We start from the raw sequence: 19,787 nt of genomic DNA, 5'->3' as shown, positions 1-19,787 counted from the left end.
TACATATATCATGATGAGTACTATGAGATTTAATCAGGGCATTACGACAAAGTACATAGACCGCTATCCAGCATGCATCTATGCTTAAAAAGTCCACCTTCAGGTTATCATCCGAACCCCTTCCAGTATTAGGTTGCAAACAACAGACAATTGCATTAAGTATGGTGCGTAATGTGATCAACACAAATATCCTTAGACAAAGCATCGATGTTTTATCCCTAGTGGCAACAGCACATCCACAACCTTAGAGGTTGCTCGTCACTCCCAGCATTTAATGGAGGCATGAACCCACTATCGAGCATAAATACTCCCTCTTGGAGTAACAAGTATCAACTTGGCCGAGCCTCTACTAGCAACGGAGAGCATGCAAGAACATAAACAACATATATGATAGATTGATAATCAACTTGACATAGTATTCAATATTCATCGGATCCCAACAAACACAACATGTAGGATAACGGATAGATGATCTTGATCATGATAGGCAGCTCACAAGATCTAACATGATAGCACAATGAGGAGAAGACAACCATCTAGCTACTGCTATGGACCCATACTCCAGGGGTGAACTACTCACACATCGATCCGGAGGCGATCATGGTGATGAAGAGACCTCCGGGAGATGATTCCCCTCTCCGGCAGGGTGCCGGAGGCGATCTCCTGAATCCCCCGAGATGGGATTGGCGGCGGCGGCGTCTCTGTAAGGTTTTCCGTATCGTGGCTCTCGGTACTGGGGTATTCGCGACGAAGGCTTTAAGTAGGCGGAAGGGCGGAGTCGGAAGGCTGACAGGGGCCCCACACGCTAGGGCGGCGTGGGCCCCCCTTAGGCCGCGCGGCCCTAGTGTGGCGGCGCCCCGTCGCCCCACTTCGTATCTCCCTCGGTCTTCTGGAAGCTTCGTGGAAAAATAAGACCCTGGGCGTTGATTTCGTCCAATTCCGAGAATATTTCCTTTGTAGGATTTCTGAAACCAAAAACAGCAGAAAACAACAACTGGCTCTTCGGCATCTCGTCAATAGGTTAGTGCCGGAAAATGCATAATAATGACATATAATGTGTATAAAACATGTGAGTATCATCAATAAAGTAGCATGGAACATAAGAAATTATAGATACGTTTCGGACGTATCAAGCATCCCCAAGCTTAGTTCCTACTCGCCCTCGAGTAGGTAAACGATAACAAAGATAATTTCTGAAGTGACATGCTATCATAATCTTGATCAATACTATTGTAAAGCATATGAGATGAATGCAGCGATTCGAAGCAATGGTGAAGATAATGAGTAAACAAATGAATCATATTGTTGCGGTCAGAAACCCACCGGCGAGCAGCGACGGGCAACACAGTAGAGCCGGGAGGCTCCCAGGACTGCGGCTGGCCCTGGTCCCTCGAGCGACGGCCCCCAAAGACTCCGGCACGCACGTCCGATGCTGGTGCAGGGCGTGCCACCTGACCTATACCTGGTCGTGAAGGTGTTGGATTTGCCTCGCTTAGTTTCCTGCATGGCATACACGTAAACATTAAATACGAGCCTCGATCGGCTCTCAGGTTTTCCTGTGAATCGGCTCAAGGAGCCGATCCACCCACGATTCGTACGAGGTGTACAATCACATGGTGGTCCTGCTTGATCAAAATAAAGCTAAAACGACCTACTACGATTTAGGGTTTTCACCACATAATCGGAACATCCTACGCGTGATTGAGCCTCGGCGGCCACGCACGGTGATCGTAAACCGACCCTAGACAAGGCCAAAAACCAACATGAAGTTGATCCCCGGAACATCCTCGTCTAGGGCTAGCAAACTACACCCTACGCGCCACTCGGATCCTTCAACCCGTTTGTAAGGCCTAACTATGCAGATATTAAACTAATCCTTGAAGAACAAGGAGCAATCATAACGGATCGGATCTACTAAATAATGATCAAGCGGGTGCCGCCCTTACACCCAAGATAGGTGTAAGGGCGGCTAGACGTCTAAGGGTTGCATGGACGAAAGCATATGATACGATGAAACAATGCTAACCCTAACACATCTATGATAACTACGTTGCTCGCCATCAACAAGGCTTCAGAGACGAGCAACACATGAACAGCGAATAAACGTGTATCGCCTAGATCGCAAGATGCGATCTAGGCAGCATGATGCTTACCCGAAGAAACCCTCGAGACAAGGGAGTTGGCGATGCGCCTAGATTGGTTTGTGGTGAACGTGATTGTTGTTTATTTCATAAACCCTAGATACATATTTATAGTCCGTAGACTTTCTAACGTGGGAATAATCCCAACCGTGCACGAGCCAAATTCTATCTAATCGACACGTATCCTACTATATTTACAGATACACGGGCAAACTAGCCCAAACTTTGCATATAAGGCCGATTCATGTATTTCTTCCATGTATATTCTTCAAGCCCATCTTTAATCGCGGCCCACCTCTGATCCGGTCAAATTCTGGTGATAACACATGCCCCCTGGTTTTGGAAATGACAATTCCAAAATCACTCTGCTTTTCTTCGTCGGGTCATGTCGTGGCAGAGCAGTAACCGTCGCAAGATCCTTCATCCCGATGCCTTGCCCTCACAACTTCTTTGCAAGATTTGATAGCTTTAACATCACTTCCTCGGAAACCGTAATGGCATTAAATCTCCACTATACCCCCTTTATTTAACTGTGCCGAACGGTTCGCCACTTCATCTCCTTGCTCTGTTCTGGCCATCGGCACCTAAAAAACCCTCTTTCATGTAGCAATGTCTTCCTCTTCCTCCATATCGTCAGGCCTCTCTTTCCAATCTTCTTCCTCGAGCGAGCAGGAGTGGAACTTTGACCACGTGCCAGATGGCCCACCCGAGGCACTCGTCGGGTCAGATGGTGACTTACCTCTGACCGATGGGGAGGACGACCTCCGGTTCCTCATCGACGGGGAGCTGAAGAGCGAGAGCGAAGACGACCTCCACTCCTGGGCGAACTCCACCTCCTCCGACGAGGAGGAGGAAGAAGAAGAAGCAGAGGAAGAGGAGGAGGATGATTCCTCCTCCACCGTTGGGTATCCGCCGGCGAAGCGCTTCCGCGCTTGGGCGGACAGCGAGGACGATGATGATGACGAGGAAGAAGAGGCTTCGGCCGAGGGCCAGGGCAGCAAGTGACGAGGAACTCTCCGGAAGCAGCGCCGACGGCAGCCTACGATGCCGACGACGAGGCCGCGAAGATTAGTAATGTAGGATTAGTAGTTCCTGAGCAATCGGCTCCTCTTTTGTTCTTCCTTTCTTGAGCAATCGGCTCTTCATTGTAAAAAACCCCTCTTATTAATGAAGAAGACATTTCTCACTGATTCTCGTCCCTTTTCCAACTTTGCCGATTGTTAAAGTGAGTCAACACATTAAGAGCCGATGGCAGCGCATCGGCCCTTGCCATAAAACGCGAGCAAGGCCAACTCTATTGTCCATTCAAATGGTAACCTCGCGACTTATCCGAAAGAGAAAAACTCAAATCCCCAAATCGCCGCTTGAATCGCATCCAACCCACGGCCATATGAACCTCAGACGTCAATCGCGCAGGTTCGCAACTGCAACGGACCCAAAGGCAACATCATCCAATGCCCACACTATGGTCTCAGGCCTGAAGGTGATCCTTAACCACTCCTTGCTGTTCGAACATAGCGCCTTGCTCTATCTGTTGCATCAACAGGAACGGCCCTGACCCTGTAGATGATGGCGGCTTCTCTTTCGAGCTCCTTTCAGCAGCTCCTCGGTGGTCTTCTTCTGCAACAACTCACCGCTTTCGAAGAAGGTTATGATGCAGGGTCAGCCGATGACACTCCAATCGGCTTCCAGAAACAGAGTGTCTACCAAATCAGCTGCCCCCCGAGCCTTAGTTAAGGCGAGAACATCGGCGAGGACATACAGTTCAGTCAAAGGGCCTCGAACTCAGGCAATTGAGACAGCCACCATGCAGAGCCAGCCAGACTTGCCACCGTCGGCTTCCAAGAAAAGGTCAGCCATTCTGGTCCTAGCAATTCCTGCGAGCGTAGCTGAGAAGGTGGCCAACTTGGCCAAGCCGACAGTAGATACACCAGAGCCGATCACCTTTTCTTCTGTTGAAAACCGATATTGCAGACGAAACACCAACGGCTTGATGAGCAAAAGGCTGCCTTTTTCGCCAAAACTGACACCTCCGACAAGCATCGCTGAACTTGCGACCTTGCGCAAAGGGTTGGAGGTCCTCGAAGAGAAGGTTCAGGCAACAAAATCAGCTCACTGAAGCTGGGGAAGCTCTCATCGTTCACTCCCTCGAGGAAGCAGAAAGCCTCGAAGCTGAGCTGAAGACCGACTTGGTCGAAATCCGCGTCTTGAACACGCAGCTGGTAGATCCTGTGTAATTTATACTAGAGTCGATGTCTGTGCATCGGCTTTGTTTCTTAGTTCTAAAGTCGATGTCCGTGCATCGGTTGTACATCATGAAAAAAAAAATTTTACTGGCCGATTTTTCTATCGGCCCCCAATATTTTACTGCACATGTATCGCACATGTTCATCTGATTAGGTGCCCCCGAGCCGAATCTGCCAGGTAACTGCGGATATCGGCTCTGTAGTTAGCCAAGGCACCGTATCCGAACGTCGGCTCCGTTAGGACCAATGTTGACTTCTTCCAGCTCATCAGCCGACGTAAACCCGTTGCCCGTTAGATCGACGTTGAACATAGGCGTAACGTATGGTGAGGATAATTTTGGCCGATTGCTGGAATCGGCCTCCATGTTGATTGAATCGCTCAATGAAGGTTTTGCAATGTTCGCCCATAGATCTTTGGGGCCGATCACAAGGATCGGCCTCGCCACGTTCGTCCATAGATTTGTTCTTGCTATACGGTCAGGCCGGTGGATAAGACCAGCCTAACCCCGTCCTTCGTCACGTCGATGCGCTCGCAGTCGTCCAAATTGATACCTGAGAGTGGCTCTTGGCCTGTCGTCTCCCAAACATTCATGCCAGCCGTTGAAATCTCGGCTGAGTCATCTGCGTGGACGACCTCTACTTCATCTCCATCCCACTGTATTAAGCATTGGTGCATCGTGGATAGAATGCAACAGTTGTCATGGATCCACTCTCTCCCTAGCAGGACAGCATAGGTGCTCTTGCTATCGATAATAAAGAACGTCGTAGGGATGGTTTTCCTTCCTACGGTCAGATCCACGTTCAGAACACCTTGTGCGTCAGATGCTTGGCCGTTGAAATCGCTCAGTGTCACGTTGGTCTTGATCATATCCGAGCTAGAGCGTCCCAACCGACGTAGCATGGAGTATGGCATAATGTTGACGGCCGCTCCGGTGTCCACCAACGATCTTGTTGACAAGGCTGCCCATTGATATAACCTCGCAAGTACAGGGCCTTCGGTGTCTCGTAGCTTCTTTCTCGTGGCTTCTCAAAGATAACCGGCCGTGGGCCGCAGTCAAGTTGTGCCACAGGTGCTTCGTCTAATCCTGGAGCACTAAACTCCGTCGGAAGGATGAACACCATGTTTGTACCAGCCGATGTCTCATCATCTGCTTTCTTTTGTCTGGGGCGCCACTCTTTCTTTTGTGGCCGTCCTTCTTCGTCCAGAGTTCGCTGAATTTTCGCGGCCAGATCAGGCCGCGCCTTCCTTAACGTGTGCAGGTATAACCTTTCGGCTTCCTCCAAACCACGTAGCCGCTGAACCCTACGCTTTTGGGAACGGCTGAGTCCATCGTGGCACCACCTTGGCCGGTGGTACTTATCTTCTTCTTCTTCATCGTCTTCTAATTCCTCGAGATCTTCCACCCGAGAGGACTCGGCGTGCTTGTTCCGAGGCGGGAGAGGCCCTAGACGTTTGAACACGGACACGTTAGCTGCATCCTTCTTCTTCGTCTACATTCAGGCGCTTGCCGATTGTAGGCAATCGGCTCATTCCCGAATCCCGAGAGTGTCTGAAGAAGGGACAATCCCAGTGCCTATCCACGTCGTCTTGCTCTCTTGATTCTTCCTTGGCGTGGCGCTCATATCTCTCCTCGTCGCGATCATGCCGACGATGTCTCCTGGCGTCCCTGCTAGCCAGACGATCTCTTTCGTCATCGTCGTTGTACCGTCGGCGTTGGTCGTATTGACTCACGTATTTGTTGAGGAGGTGATCAGAGAGAGGTCGCTGATATCTCACATTCTTCACTTCCCCCTCTGTGACGTAGCGCTTGCCATCGTGCCGGAGCCGACCGCGTGGAACGGCTTCCTCTGTGTCCTTGCTATGAGAGCAGCTGCCCTCGTCTCTCGTCCTTACCGAGTGGTGCCCAGTGTCCTACCATGTTGATGTTGAACCGTAAACTTGGTTGGCACCTCCTGGGTAAGTGCACTCCACCATGTTAACGGCGGGGAAGGGGTGTGTGTCGACTTTCATGGCGTACCGGCTGAAAATTAGACGCCCTTGTTCTATCGCCATTTGGATCTGCCGACGCCACACCCTGCAGTCGTTGGTGGCATGGGTGAACGTGTTATGCCACTTGCGGTATGGCTTTCCGTTCAGCTCTCGCGCCGTGGGGATCTTGTGGCCTTCGGGTACCTTTAGCTGCTTCTCCTTAAGTAAGAGGTCGAAAATCTGCTCAACTTTGGTAACGTCGAAGTCAAACCCTCTTGGAGGACCTTGTGGCTTAACCCACTTGCAGGATACGGGGCTTGCCCCCGAGTCCATTCAGCCATCGCTACCTCCCGATCTCCCGCGGAGCCTTCATCTTCATCTCGCCTCAACCAGGACCACCGCACGCTTGAATTTATCCCGGTATACATCCGGGTGGCGTTGTTCAAATAATGACGCCTTCGCACCATGTGCGCCGGTGAAGGGTAGTCTCGCTTGGGAGGCCACATCCTTGATCGGTGATGCGAGACCCACCACCGCCAACTCGATCGCTTCTTTTCGGTCACACGAGCCGAATAGCATCGGTTCCTAACGGTCCCGAAGCGCCGGACGTATTCCCGACACCGTTTCTCCACGCTTCGTCGTACTTGTGCTAGATCGGCAATGCCATCCTCGGAAGCCTCCGAGTGATACCGCATGTGGAACTGCTCCTCCAACCGCTTCCAAGTCCGGATTGAGTCCGGTGGCAGCGATGTGTACCACCCGAAAGCCGATCCCGTGAGGGACCGTGCGAAGAACCTCACACGTAGCTCATCCGATGCCGAGATCGTGCCCGCCTGTGCCAAATATCGGCTCACATGCTCGATTGAGCTGGAACCATCCGATCCACTAAATTTGGAGAATTCAGGGAGCCGATATTTGGGTGGTAGTGGGATCAACTCGTACTCGTTGGGGTACGGCTTGGAATAGCCGATTTCCTCCTTTTCGGCACCATGCCGAACCGGTCTCTCAAGATTGTACCGATCTGATCCGCGGTGCCGGGCCGCAGGAGTCGAACTCTGAAGATTTGCCGGAGTGGCATACTTAGCCAGCCATGCTTGCTTCTCAAGATCTGAGCCAACTGTAGGAGTTGGGCTCTGGAGGTTTATCGGAGTGGCATACTTAGCTAGCCACGTCTGCTTCTCAAGGTCTGTTCCCGAAGTTCCTCCTGCTGTTCCAGAAGTCCCTGCTGTTGCGATGCCGGTTTGTGAGTGCCCGATTCATCGCAGCCTCGGCACGTATGTGCACGTGTATCCGTGAGGGATCTCCTTAGGCGACTCATGCAAGAATTGGTAATCACTAGGGTCACCACCGATCTTGTAGACGACGTATGCCGGTGAACTCGGCACTTCTGGTGCTGCCACCGCGAATGGCAGCGGTGGTCGGGATCGGAGTGGCATCTCTCCTTGGTGAGTCCCTAGAGCTGGTCCCGACGGAGAGTACCGATGCCTCATGATTTCCCGGATCACCCGAAGAGCGACACGCTCCAAAGTGTTCACCAGGCTCTCGTAATGGCGGTGCAGCGAATGAGCTACCATGAAATTAATCTCCCGACGCAGAGACCCGGTGCGTTCTTCCGACGGGCGGACAGGTCCACTCCATCGAGCGCGCCTTCAGGTGAGAACCCTTTCCACCCGATGCCGTGTGAGCGGGTTCTCTCGGAAAGAGCCGATGAGGTCGGCTTCGAGGATCGCTTTGACCTCGTCATACTTCTTCTTGAGCTCCTCAGTGAGATCCTCGTACGTGACTGGAGTGCCTTCCGCCATCTCAGATGTAGATGGCGATGCGGTTGATGTCGAAGACTGTCCCACCGGGCGTGCCATAATGTGTTGCGGTCGGAAACCCACCGGCGAGCAGCGACGGGCAACACAAGTAGAGCCGGGAGGCTCCCGGATCTGCGGCTGGCCCCGGTCCCTCGAGCGACGGCCCGCAAAGACTCCGGCAGCACGTCCGATGCCGGTGCAGGGGCGTGCCACCCGACCTATACCCGGTCGAGAAGGTGTTGGATTTGCCTCGCTTAGTTTCCTGCATGGCATACACGTAAACATTAAATACGAGCCTCGATCGGCTCTCGGGTTTTTCCCGTGAATCGGCTCAAGGAGCCGATCCACCCACGATTCGTACGAGGTGTACGATCACATGGTGGTCCTGCTTGATCAAAATAAAGCTAAAACGACCTACTATGATTTAGGGTTTTCACCACATAATCGGAACATCCTACGTGTGATTGAGCCTGGCGGCCACGCACGGTGATCGTAAACCGACCCTAGACAAGGCCAAAAAACCAACATGAAGTTGATCCCCGGAACATCCTGTCTAGGGCTAGCAAACTACACCCTACGCGCCACTGGATCCTTCAACCCGTTTGTAAGGCCTAACTATGCAGATATTAAACTAATCCTTGAAGAACAAGGAGCAATCATAATGGATCGGATCTACTAAATAATGATCAAGCGGGGTGCCGCCCTTACACCCAAGATAGGTGTAAGGCCGGCTAGACGTCTAAGGGTTGCATGGACGAAAGCATATGATACGATGAAACAATGCTAACCCTAACACATCTATGATAACTACGTTGCTCGCCATCAACAAGGCTTCAAGCACGAGCAACGCATGAACAGCGACTAAACGTGTATCGCCTAGATCGCAAGATGCGATCTAGGCAGCATGATGCTTACCCGGAAGAAACCCTCGAGACAAGGGAGTTGGCGATGCGCCTAGATTGGTTTGTGGTGAACGTGATTGTTGTTTATTTCATAAACCCTAGATACATATTTATAGTCCGTAGACTTTCTAACGTGGGAATAATCCCAACCGTGCACGAGCCAAATTCTATCTAACCGACACGTATCCTACAATATTTACAGATACAGGGGCAAACTAGCCCAAACTTTGCATATAAGGCCGATTCATGTATTTCTTCCATGTATATTCTTCAAGCCCATCTTTAATCGCGGCCCACCTCTGATCCGGTCAAATTCTGGTGATAACACATATAGCAAAGACTTTTCATGAATAATACTTTCAAGACAAGCATCAATAAGACTTGCATAAGAGTTACTCATAAAGCAATAGATTCTTAGTTGAAAGCTTTGAAGCAACACAAAGGAAGATATAAGTTTCAGCAGTTGCTTTCAACTCCAACATATTTATCTCATGGATAATTGTCAACACAAAGTAATATAACAAGTGCAATAGGTAAACATGTAAGAATCAATGCACACAGTTGATACAAGTGTTTGCTTCTAAGATAGAAGGAATAGGTAAACTGACTCAACAATAAAGTAGAAGATAGGCCCTTCGCAGAGGGAAGCATGGATTACTATATTTGTGCTAGAGCTTTTCATTTTGAAAACATAGAAACAATTTTGTCAACGGTAGTAATAAATCATATGTGTTATGTATAAGACATCCTATAAGTTGCAAGCCTCATGCATAGTATACCAATAGTGCTCGCACCTTGTCCTAATTAGCTTGGATTAACATGGATTATCATTGCATAGCATATGTTTCAACCAAGTGTCACAAAGGGGTACCTCTATGCCGCCTATACAAAGGTCTAAGGAGAAAGCTCGCATTGGATTACTCGCTTTTGATTATTCTCAACTTAGACATCCATACCGGGACAACATAGACAACAGATAATGGACTCCTCTTTAATGCATAGGCATTCAACAACAGATAATATTCTCATAAGAGATTGAGGATTAATTGTCCAAACTGAAACTTCCACCATGAATCATGGCTTTAGTTAGCGGCCCAATGTTCTTCTCTAACAATATGCATACTCAAACCATTTGATCATGAAAATCGCCCTTACTTCAGACAAGACGAACATGCATAGCAACTCACATGATATTCAACAAAGGTATAATAGTTGATGGCGTCCCCAAAAAACATGGTTACCGCTCAACAAGCAACTTATTAAGAAATAAGACACATAAGTACATATTCTTCACCACAATAGTTTTTAAGGCTATTTTCCCATGAGCTATATATTGCAAAGACAAAGAATAGAATTTTTGAAGGTAGCACTCAAGTAATATACTTTGGAATGGCAGAGAAATACCATGTAGTAGGTAGGTATGGTGGACACAAGTGGCATAGTATTTGGCTCAAGGATTTGGATGCACGAGAAGAATTCCTCTCAATACAAGGCTAGGCTAGCAAGGTTGTTTGAAGTAAACTCAAGTATAAAACGGTGCAGCAAGACTCACATATGAACATATTGTAAGCATTATAAGACTTTACATCGTCTCCTTGTTGTTCAAACACCTTAACCGGAAAATATCTAGACTCTAGAGACCAATCATGCAAACCAAATTTTAACAAGCTCTATGTAGTTCTTCATTAATGGGTGCAAAGTACATGATGCAAGAGCTTAAACATGATCTATATGAGCACAACAATTGCCAAGTATCAAATTATTCAAGACATTATACCAATTACCACATGCGGTATTTTCCGTTTCCAACCATATAACAATGAACGAGGTAGTTCAACCTTCGCAATGAACATTAAGAATAAAGCTAAGAACATATGTGTTCATACGAAACAGCGGAGCGTGTCTCTCTCCCAAACAAAGAATGCTAGGATCCGATTTTATTCAAATAAAAACAAAAATAAAAACAAACAGACGCTCCAAGTAAAGCACATAAGATGTGACGGAATAAAAATATAGTTTCACTAGAGGTGACCTGATAAGTTGTCGATGAAGAAGGGATGCCTTGGGCATACCCAAGCTTAGATGCTTGAGTCTTCTTAAAATATGCAGGGATGAACCACGGGGGAATCCCCAAGCTTAGACTTTTCACTCTTCTTGATCATATTGTATCATCCTCCTCTCTTGACCCTTGAAAACTTCCTCCACACCAAACTCAAATCAATCTCATTAGAGGGTTAGTGCATAATTGAAAATTCATATATTTAGAGGTGACATAATCATTCTTAACACTTCTGGACATTGCACAAAGCTACTGAAAGTTAATGGAGCAAAGAAATCCATCAAACATAGCAAAACAGGCAATGCGAAATAAAAGGCAGAATTTGTCAAAACAGAACAGTCTGTAAAGACGATTTTTTTAGAGGCACCAGACTTGCTCAGATGAAAATGCAAAATTGAATGAAAGTTGCGTACATATCTGAGGATCACGCACGTAAATTGGCAGATTTTTATAAATTTTCTACAGCAGGGGCGGCTCAATTTCGTGACAAGAAGAAATCTGTTCCTCGCGCAGAATCCAAATCTAGTATTGACTTTACTATCAAAGACTTTACTTGGCACAACAATGCAATAAAATAAAGATAAGGAGAGGTTGCTACAGTAGTAACAACTTCCAATTCTCAAATATAAAATAAAAGTGTAAGTAAAATAATGGGTTGTCTCCCATAAGCGCTTTTCTTTAACGCCTTTCGCCTAGGCGCAGAAAGTGTGAATCAAGTATTGTCAAGAGATGAAGCATCAACATCATAATTTGTTCTAATAATAGAATCATAAGGTAACTTCATTCTCTTTCTAGGGAAGTGTTCCATACCTTTCTTAAGAGGAAATTGATATTTAATATTACCTTCCTTCATATCAATGGTAGCACCAACAGCTCAAGAAAAGGTCTTCCCAATATAATGGGACAAGATGCATTGCATTCAATATCCAAGACAACAAAATCAACGGGGACAAGGTTATTGTTAACCATAATGCGAACATTATCAATCCTCCCCAAAGGTTTCTTTATAGCATTATCAGCAAGATTAACATCCAAATAACAGTTTTTCAATGGTGGCAAGTCAAGCATATCATAAATTTTCTTAGGCATAACATAAATACTTGCACCAAGATCACATAAAGCATTACAATCAAAATCATTGACCCTCATCTTAATGATGGGCTCCCAACCATCTTCTAACTTCCTAGGAATAGAAGTTTCAAGTTTTAGTTTCTCTTCTCTAGCTTTTATGAGAGCATTTGTAATATGTTTTGTAAAGGCCAAATTTATAGCACTAGCATTGGGACTTTTAGCAAGTTTTTGTAAGAACTTTATAACTTCAGTAGATGTGACAATCATCAAAATCTAAACCATTATGATCTACAAGCAATGGGATCATTGTCCCCAATATTTTGAAAAAATTCAGCAGCTTTATCACAAGCAGCTTCAAGTAGCTTTAGCAGGTTCAGGCAATTTTGCATGCTTTGCACTAGGAGTAGAAACATTGCCAACACCAATTATTTTACCATTGATAGTAGGGGGTGTAGCAACATGTGAAGTATTAACATTACTAGTGGTGGTGATAGTCCAAACTTTAGCTACATTATTCTCTTTAGCAAGTTTTTCGTTTTCTTCTCTTTCCCACCTAGCATGCAATTCAGCCATCAATCTAATATTTTCATTAATTCAAACTTGGATGGCGTTTGCTGTAGTAAATTTTTTATTATCAATATCCTTATTAGGCATAACTTTCAGTTTTAAAAGATCAACATCAGAGGCAAGTCTATCAACCTTAGAAGCAAGAATATCAATTTTATCAAGCTTTTCCTCAACAGATTTGTTAAAAGCAGTTTGTGCACTAATAAATTCTTTAAGCATGGCTTCAAGACCAGGGGGTACACTCCTATTATTGTTGTAAGAATTCCCATAAGAATTACCATAACTATTACCATTAGCAGCAGGATATGGCCTATAGTTGTTACCGTAATTATTCCTATAAGCATTGTTGTTGAAATTATTACTTTTAATGAAGTTCACATCAACATGTGCTTCTTGGGCAACCAATGAAGCTAAAGGAACATTATTAGGATCAACATTAGATCTACCATTCGCAAGCATAGACATAATAGCATCAATCTTATCACTCAAGGAGGAGGTTTCTTCAACTGTAATTTACCTTCTTACCTTGTGGAGCTCTTTCCGTGTGCCATTCGGAGTAATTGACCATCATATCATCAAGAAGCTTTGTTGCCGCCCCCAAAGTTATGGACATAAAGGTACTCTCCAAGCAGCTGAATCCAATAGGTTCCGCGAAGAAAAATTCAATCCTGCATAAAAGGTTTGGATGATCATCCAAGTAGTCAGTCCATGGGTAGGGCAATTCTTCACCAAAGATTTCATTCTCTCCCATGCTTTAGCAACATGTTCATTATCTAATTGCTTAAAATTCATTATGCTACTTCTCAGAGATATAATTTTAGCGGGAGGATAATATCTACCAATAAAAGCATCCTTACATTTAGTCCATGAATCAATACTATTTCTAGGCAGAGATAGCAACCAATCTTTAGCTCTTCCTCTTAAGGAGAAAGGAAACAATTTTCATTTTATAATGTCACCATCTACATCCTTATACTTTTGCATTTCACATAGTTCAATAAAATTATTAAGATGGGCAGCAAGCATCATCGTAACTAACACCGTAAAATTGCTCTCTCATAACAAGATTTATTAAAGCAGGTTTAATTTCAAAGAATTCTGCTGTAGTAGCAGGTGGAGCAATAGGTGTGTATAGGAAATCATTATTATTTGTGCTAGTGAAGTCACACAACTTAGTATTTTCAGGAGTATTCATTTTAGCAGTAGTAAATAAAGCAAACTAAATAAAGTAAATGCAAGTAACTAATTTTTTTGTGTTTTCAATATAGAGATCAAGACAGTAAATAAAGTAAAACTAGCAACTAATTTTTTTGTGTTTTTGATATAAGAGCAAACAAAGCAGTAAATAAAGTAAAACAAAGCAAGACAAAAACAAAGTAAAGAGATTGGATGTGGGAGACTCCCCTTGCAGCGTGTCTTGATCTCCCCGGCAACGGCGCCAGAAATTTTACTTGATGGCGTGCAGTCGACACGTCCGTTGGGAACCCCAAGAGGAAGGTGTGATGCGCACAGCAGTAAGTTTCCCTCAGTAAGAAACCAAGGTTATCGAACCAAGTAGGGAGTCAAGGAACACGTGAAGGTTGTTGGTGGCGGAGTGTAGTGCGGCGCAACACCAGGGATTCCGGCGCCAACGTGGAACCTCGCACAACACAATCAAAGTACTTTGCTCCCAACGTAATAGCTGAGGTTGTCAATCTCACCGGCTTGCTGTAAACAAAGGATTAGATGTATAGTGTGGAAGATGATGTTTGTTTGCGAAGAACAGTAACGAACAATTGCAATAGATTGTATTTCAGATGTAAAGAATTGGACCGGGGTCCACAGTTCACTAGTGGTGAACAAATTACAGTTGGGCAATTGACAAATAAAGAAGGCATAACAATGCACATACATATATCATGATGAGTACTATGAGATTTAATCAGGGCATTACGACAAAGTACATAGACCGCTATCCAGCATGCATCTATGCCTAAAAAGTCCACCTTCAGAGTTATCATCCGAACCCCTTCCAGTATTAAGTTGCAAACAACGTGACAATTGCATTAAGTATGGTGCGTAATGTAATCAACACAAATATCCTTAGACAAAGCATCGATGTTTTATCCCTAGTGGCAACAAGACATCCACAACCTTAGAGGTTGCTTTCACCCCCTGCATTCAATGGAGGCATGAACCCACTATCGAGCATAAATACTCCCTCTTGGAGTCACAAGTATCAACTTGGCCGTAGCCTCTACTAGCAACGGAGAGCATGCAAGAACATAAACAACATATATGATAGATTGATAATCAACTTGACATAGTATTCAATATTCATCGGATCCCAACAAACACAACATGTAGGATTACGTATAGATGATCTTGATCATGATAGGCAGCTCACAAGATCTAACATGATAGCACAATGAGGAGAAGACAACCATCTAGCTACTGTTATGGACCCATAGTCCAGGGGTGAACTACTCACACATCGATCCGGAGGCGATCATGGTGATGAAGAGACCTCCGGGAGATGATTCCCCTCTCCGGCAGGGTGCCGGAGGCGATCTCCGAATCCCCCGAGATGGGATTGGCGGCGGCGGCGTCTCCGTAAGGTTTTCCGTATCGTGGCTCTCTGCACCGGGGTATTCGCGACGAAGGCTTTAAGTAGGCGGAAGGGCGGAGTCGGAGGGCCGACAGGGGCCCCACACGCTAGGGCGGCGCGGGCCCCCTTAGGCCGCGCGGCCCTAGTGTGGCGGCGCCCGTCGCCCCACTTCGTATCTCCCTCGGTCTTCCGGAAGCTTCGTGGAAAAATAAGACCCCGGGCGTTGATTTCGTCCAATTTCGAGAATATTTCCTTTGTAGGATTTCGAAACCAAAAACTGCAGAAAACAAGAATCGGCTCTTCGGCATCTCGTCAATAGGTTAGTGCCGGAAAATGCATAATAATGACATATAATGTGTATAAAACATGTGAGTATCATCAATAAAGTAGCATGGAACATAAGAAATTATAGATACGTTTGGGACGTATCACGTTCCTTTCTAACATGACCTAAATGGCGGTTCCACTAATAAGTGGAATTCACATCATTTGCCTTATGGCATTTTAGCGTCAGTGTTATGCATGTGTGCTTCACCATAAAGATTTATAATAAATTATCCATCGTACATGGAATACTGTCATAATTTCAACAACTCATTATTTTCATTTGACCAGAACAAAATAACAATTATGAAGTTCTTTATTATAAATCTGAAGGGCTAGGTAGAATGCCAACGACGAACACAAGAACACTTTATTTTGTTCCAGACGTGCATTATTACCATATTCCTTGTCAGTCATTTAGGCCATTGTATTCTTGTATTGCGTTTTTTTGTATGACACCTCATACCAACGAATATGGTATAAATACCCAAGAATTTCATTGTGTGACCAAACAAGGAATACATTCGTAACATGTATATCATCTATATACACCTGAGCTAGACTTTCTAGTCTTTTCTTTCTTTATGCCAAAATCTTTTGTAGTTTCTCTTTTAGCTTTCCTCATTCTTAGAAAACACTTCACCTTCAATAACTTCTAGGTCCATTGGTCAAATACTAATAACCTTGAGGTTCTTACTTTGAAGTTGATCATCACATGACAAGTGTTCCAGATTTCACTATTAGTAACCTTTTAATGTGATGAACAATTTCACTCATAATTTTTATCCATCAAATCATGACGACTTTCCGAGACCATGTCTGTACATGCTAGGCTCGTAAAGTTTAACCTTACTACTCGTATGTGCAAATCTAGCTTACACCCGTTGTATGCACAAGTAGAATCTATAACACCCGATCATCACGTGATGCTTTGAAAACGAGGAGTCTTAGCAACGGTGCATACTAAGGACGATCACTTCATGGATATGCGAATATCGTTAGTGCCCAACTAGTTGGAGGATTGAAACGCCTGGCGTCTTCAACCTTCGTACATTCCCATAAAACTTATGAGTTTATGTAGTCTCACTAGATTATATTCTATCATCTTGCAATAAGGTCTTAGATATCACATATATCTCATACCTTGCTTATTTCTGAAAACAATATTTCCAGATCCTTACTTTTCAAACGGATTTGAACTTCAAGTTTCATGGAGACAAGATGATTTTAGGTACTAATTGAAACCATTGCTCTTTGAATCAGCAATGTGAGGTTTACTAAAAGTTTGCAGTAGGACTTAATCATTTCTTGATTCTTTAACAATACGGCACCAGTCTGTAAAGTTTCTTGTCAGACTTAACAGTATTTCTATCTCAATTACAAGACTAGCGCATGGTAGACAACGGATGCCAATTCTACAAATTTAATTCAAAATACTATTCAAACTATGTTCATGATAATTAGTTCATGTTTTAATCTAATTACTAATGAACACCCACTTAATACAACATCCCTCATAGTTGTTTAGTGGCACACGATCCATATCCACTACACCAAAACCGATCCTCATAGTTGTTTAACCGGAGTGAGTAGCTAGGGTTTGGGAGAGAGGGGAGCTTGGGGCGCCGGCTAGGGAGCCCCTTGGTGGTGCGGCCAAGTGGTAGGTAGCCCCTCCCCTCTCCTCCCCTTTAAATAGGTGGAAATCCCTAGGGTTTACCCCAAAACCACATTGGAGTCCAACTCCAAAACTTACCAAATTTGGCAAACCTAGACAAGGTGGGATTCCTCCCCTTCCTTGTGGTGTGGCCGGCCACCTTGGTGGAGTCCACCATGGACTCCACCTTCCCACTTGGTGGGTTGGCTAGGGCTAGTGGAGTCTCTTCGGGACTCCTCCTTCCATAGTGATTTATTCCAGATGATTCTAGAAACTTCTACAACCTTCAATAAATTCACCGGACCACTCCCAACCTTGGAATGTGACTTCCGATATATCAATCTTATTCTCCGGACCATTCCAGAACTCATCGTGATGTCCTGGATCCCATCCGAGACTCCAAACAACATTCGAACTCCATTCCATATTCCATATCTACTTAAAACGACATCAAACCTTAAGTGTGTCACCCTACGGTTCGAGAACTATGCGGACATGATCGAGACTCCTCTCCGATCAATAACTAATAGTGGGACCTGGAGATCCATAATAGCTCCCACATATTCAACGATGACTTCGTGATCGAAAGAACCATACACATATGATACCGATTCCCTTTGTCACGCGATACTTTACTTGTCCGAGGTTCAATCATCGGTATCTCCATACCTAGTTCAACCTCGTTACCGACAAGTACTCTTTACTCGTACCGTGGTATGTCATCTCTTGTGACCTAGTCACATGCTTGCAAGCTAATCAGACGACATTCCACCGACAGGGCCCAGAGTATATCTATCCATCATCGGGATGGACAAATCCCACTCTTGATCCATATGCCTCAACTCACACTTTCCGAATACTTAATCCCATCTTTATAACCACCCATTTACGCAATGGCGTTTGATGTAATCAAAGCATCCTTCCGGTGTAAGTGATTTACATGATCTCATGGTCGAAGGACTAGGTAACTATGTATCGAAAGCTTATAGCAAGTTGAACTTAATGACTTGATCTCATGCTATGCTTACTATGGGTGTGTCCATCACATCATTCACCTAATGATATGATCTTGTTATTAATAACACCCTATGTTCATGATCAGGAAACCATGATCATCTATCAATCAACAAGCTAGTTAAATGAGAGGCTTACTAGGGACTCTAGTTGTTTACACAACACACATGTATCAATGTTTCCGGTTAATACAATTATAGCATGGAGTGTAAACATCTATCATGAACACTAAGATATAACAATAACTATTTTATTATTGCCTCTTGGGCATATCTCCAACATAGCACTAATAGCAGAAATATTAACACCAACATTCCTAGCCACAAGATAATCAACATCAAGAGACTGAAAAGCATTAGACTGCATTATACCTTTCATCTTATTGTTGGGTTCCTCCAGGTTGCTTCTCTTCTTGTACTCAATAGCTTTCTTCATGACATTCATGGAATTGTCCACCCTAGAGCTCTGTCTAGTAGCTTGCACAGGTCCCCAGGCCTTCTTCTTTCTCCCTTTTTCCTTGTTAACTTTGTCCACCTCCTCAGTTTTGTCAGGCTTCTCCAGGGAGGGGAGGAATTCATCTGGTAGAGCATCTTCAAGATCATCCACATTCATTTCCACAGTTTCCATGTCCCTCTCCTGGTGATCAACAAGACTCCCTTGTTCTTCCAAGAGGAAGGTCTGAACTTCTTCCTCCACTGCATCTTCAGAGCAACTACCTCCACTGTTCCAGACAAACCTGCCATCCTCACCAACACAACCATTCTTGAGCAGCAAATCATACCCCTCTGTACCACTGACATACTCCTTGACCTCTTCACCTTTAGCAACTAGTCTTCTCACCACAGAGCCGGAGCTGGAAGCACCAGGAGTCATCACAGTGGAATTAGCAGTGGCATTCCCTGCTGCATTACTCCTCAGCTTCAAGTTGATGGAATTTCCCTTGAAAATGGAACAACCTGCCAGCAGGAATTCTAGTGGAGTCTCTACACTTTATCTTAACCCTAACCACCTCAGCACAGTCTTTGAACACACTCATCCAATCTATTTCCTCTAAAATGCCACACACAGATACAGCTTGGGCAATACAGTTCCATTCACACCATGGAGGCTGTAAGCCATGGATTTTCATCCAAGTTTCTTGCATAACTGCTACAGGATCTGGATCATCATCCCAGGCCTCCACTTTAACCCAGACACCAGGTTTTGTCAGCCCAAAACTTGGATAGTCAATCACCTGGTCCACTGGAAGGTGTGGGGAAATTTGACCAGGTAAGACCATTGAGTCAGTTCTCTGATCTGGCAAGGCTAGTTTGTTCTGTAAATCCCAGCAAACTCCTTAGCTAGATCAGCCTTAGTGATATTACCCTCCTCTATCAACATCAGGCCACAATTCTTGGTGGTAGCCACAGGATTCACCACCACATCAGGGATTTCAATGTGAAAGAACCCCAAGC

Source organism: Lolium rigidum, chromosome 4, assembly GCF_022539505.1.
Source record: "Lolium rigidum isolate FL_2022 chromosome 4, APGP_CSIRO_Lrig_0.1, whole genome shotgun sequence".
In the NCBI taxonomy this organism is placed as follows: domain Eukaryota; kingdom Viridiplantae; phylum Streptophyta; class Magnoliopsida; order Poales; family Poaceae; genus Lolium; species Lolium rigidum.
Note: the sequence above shows the minus strand (reverse complement) of the source record.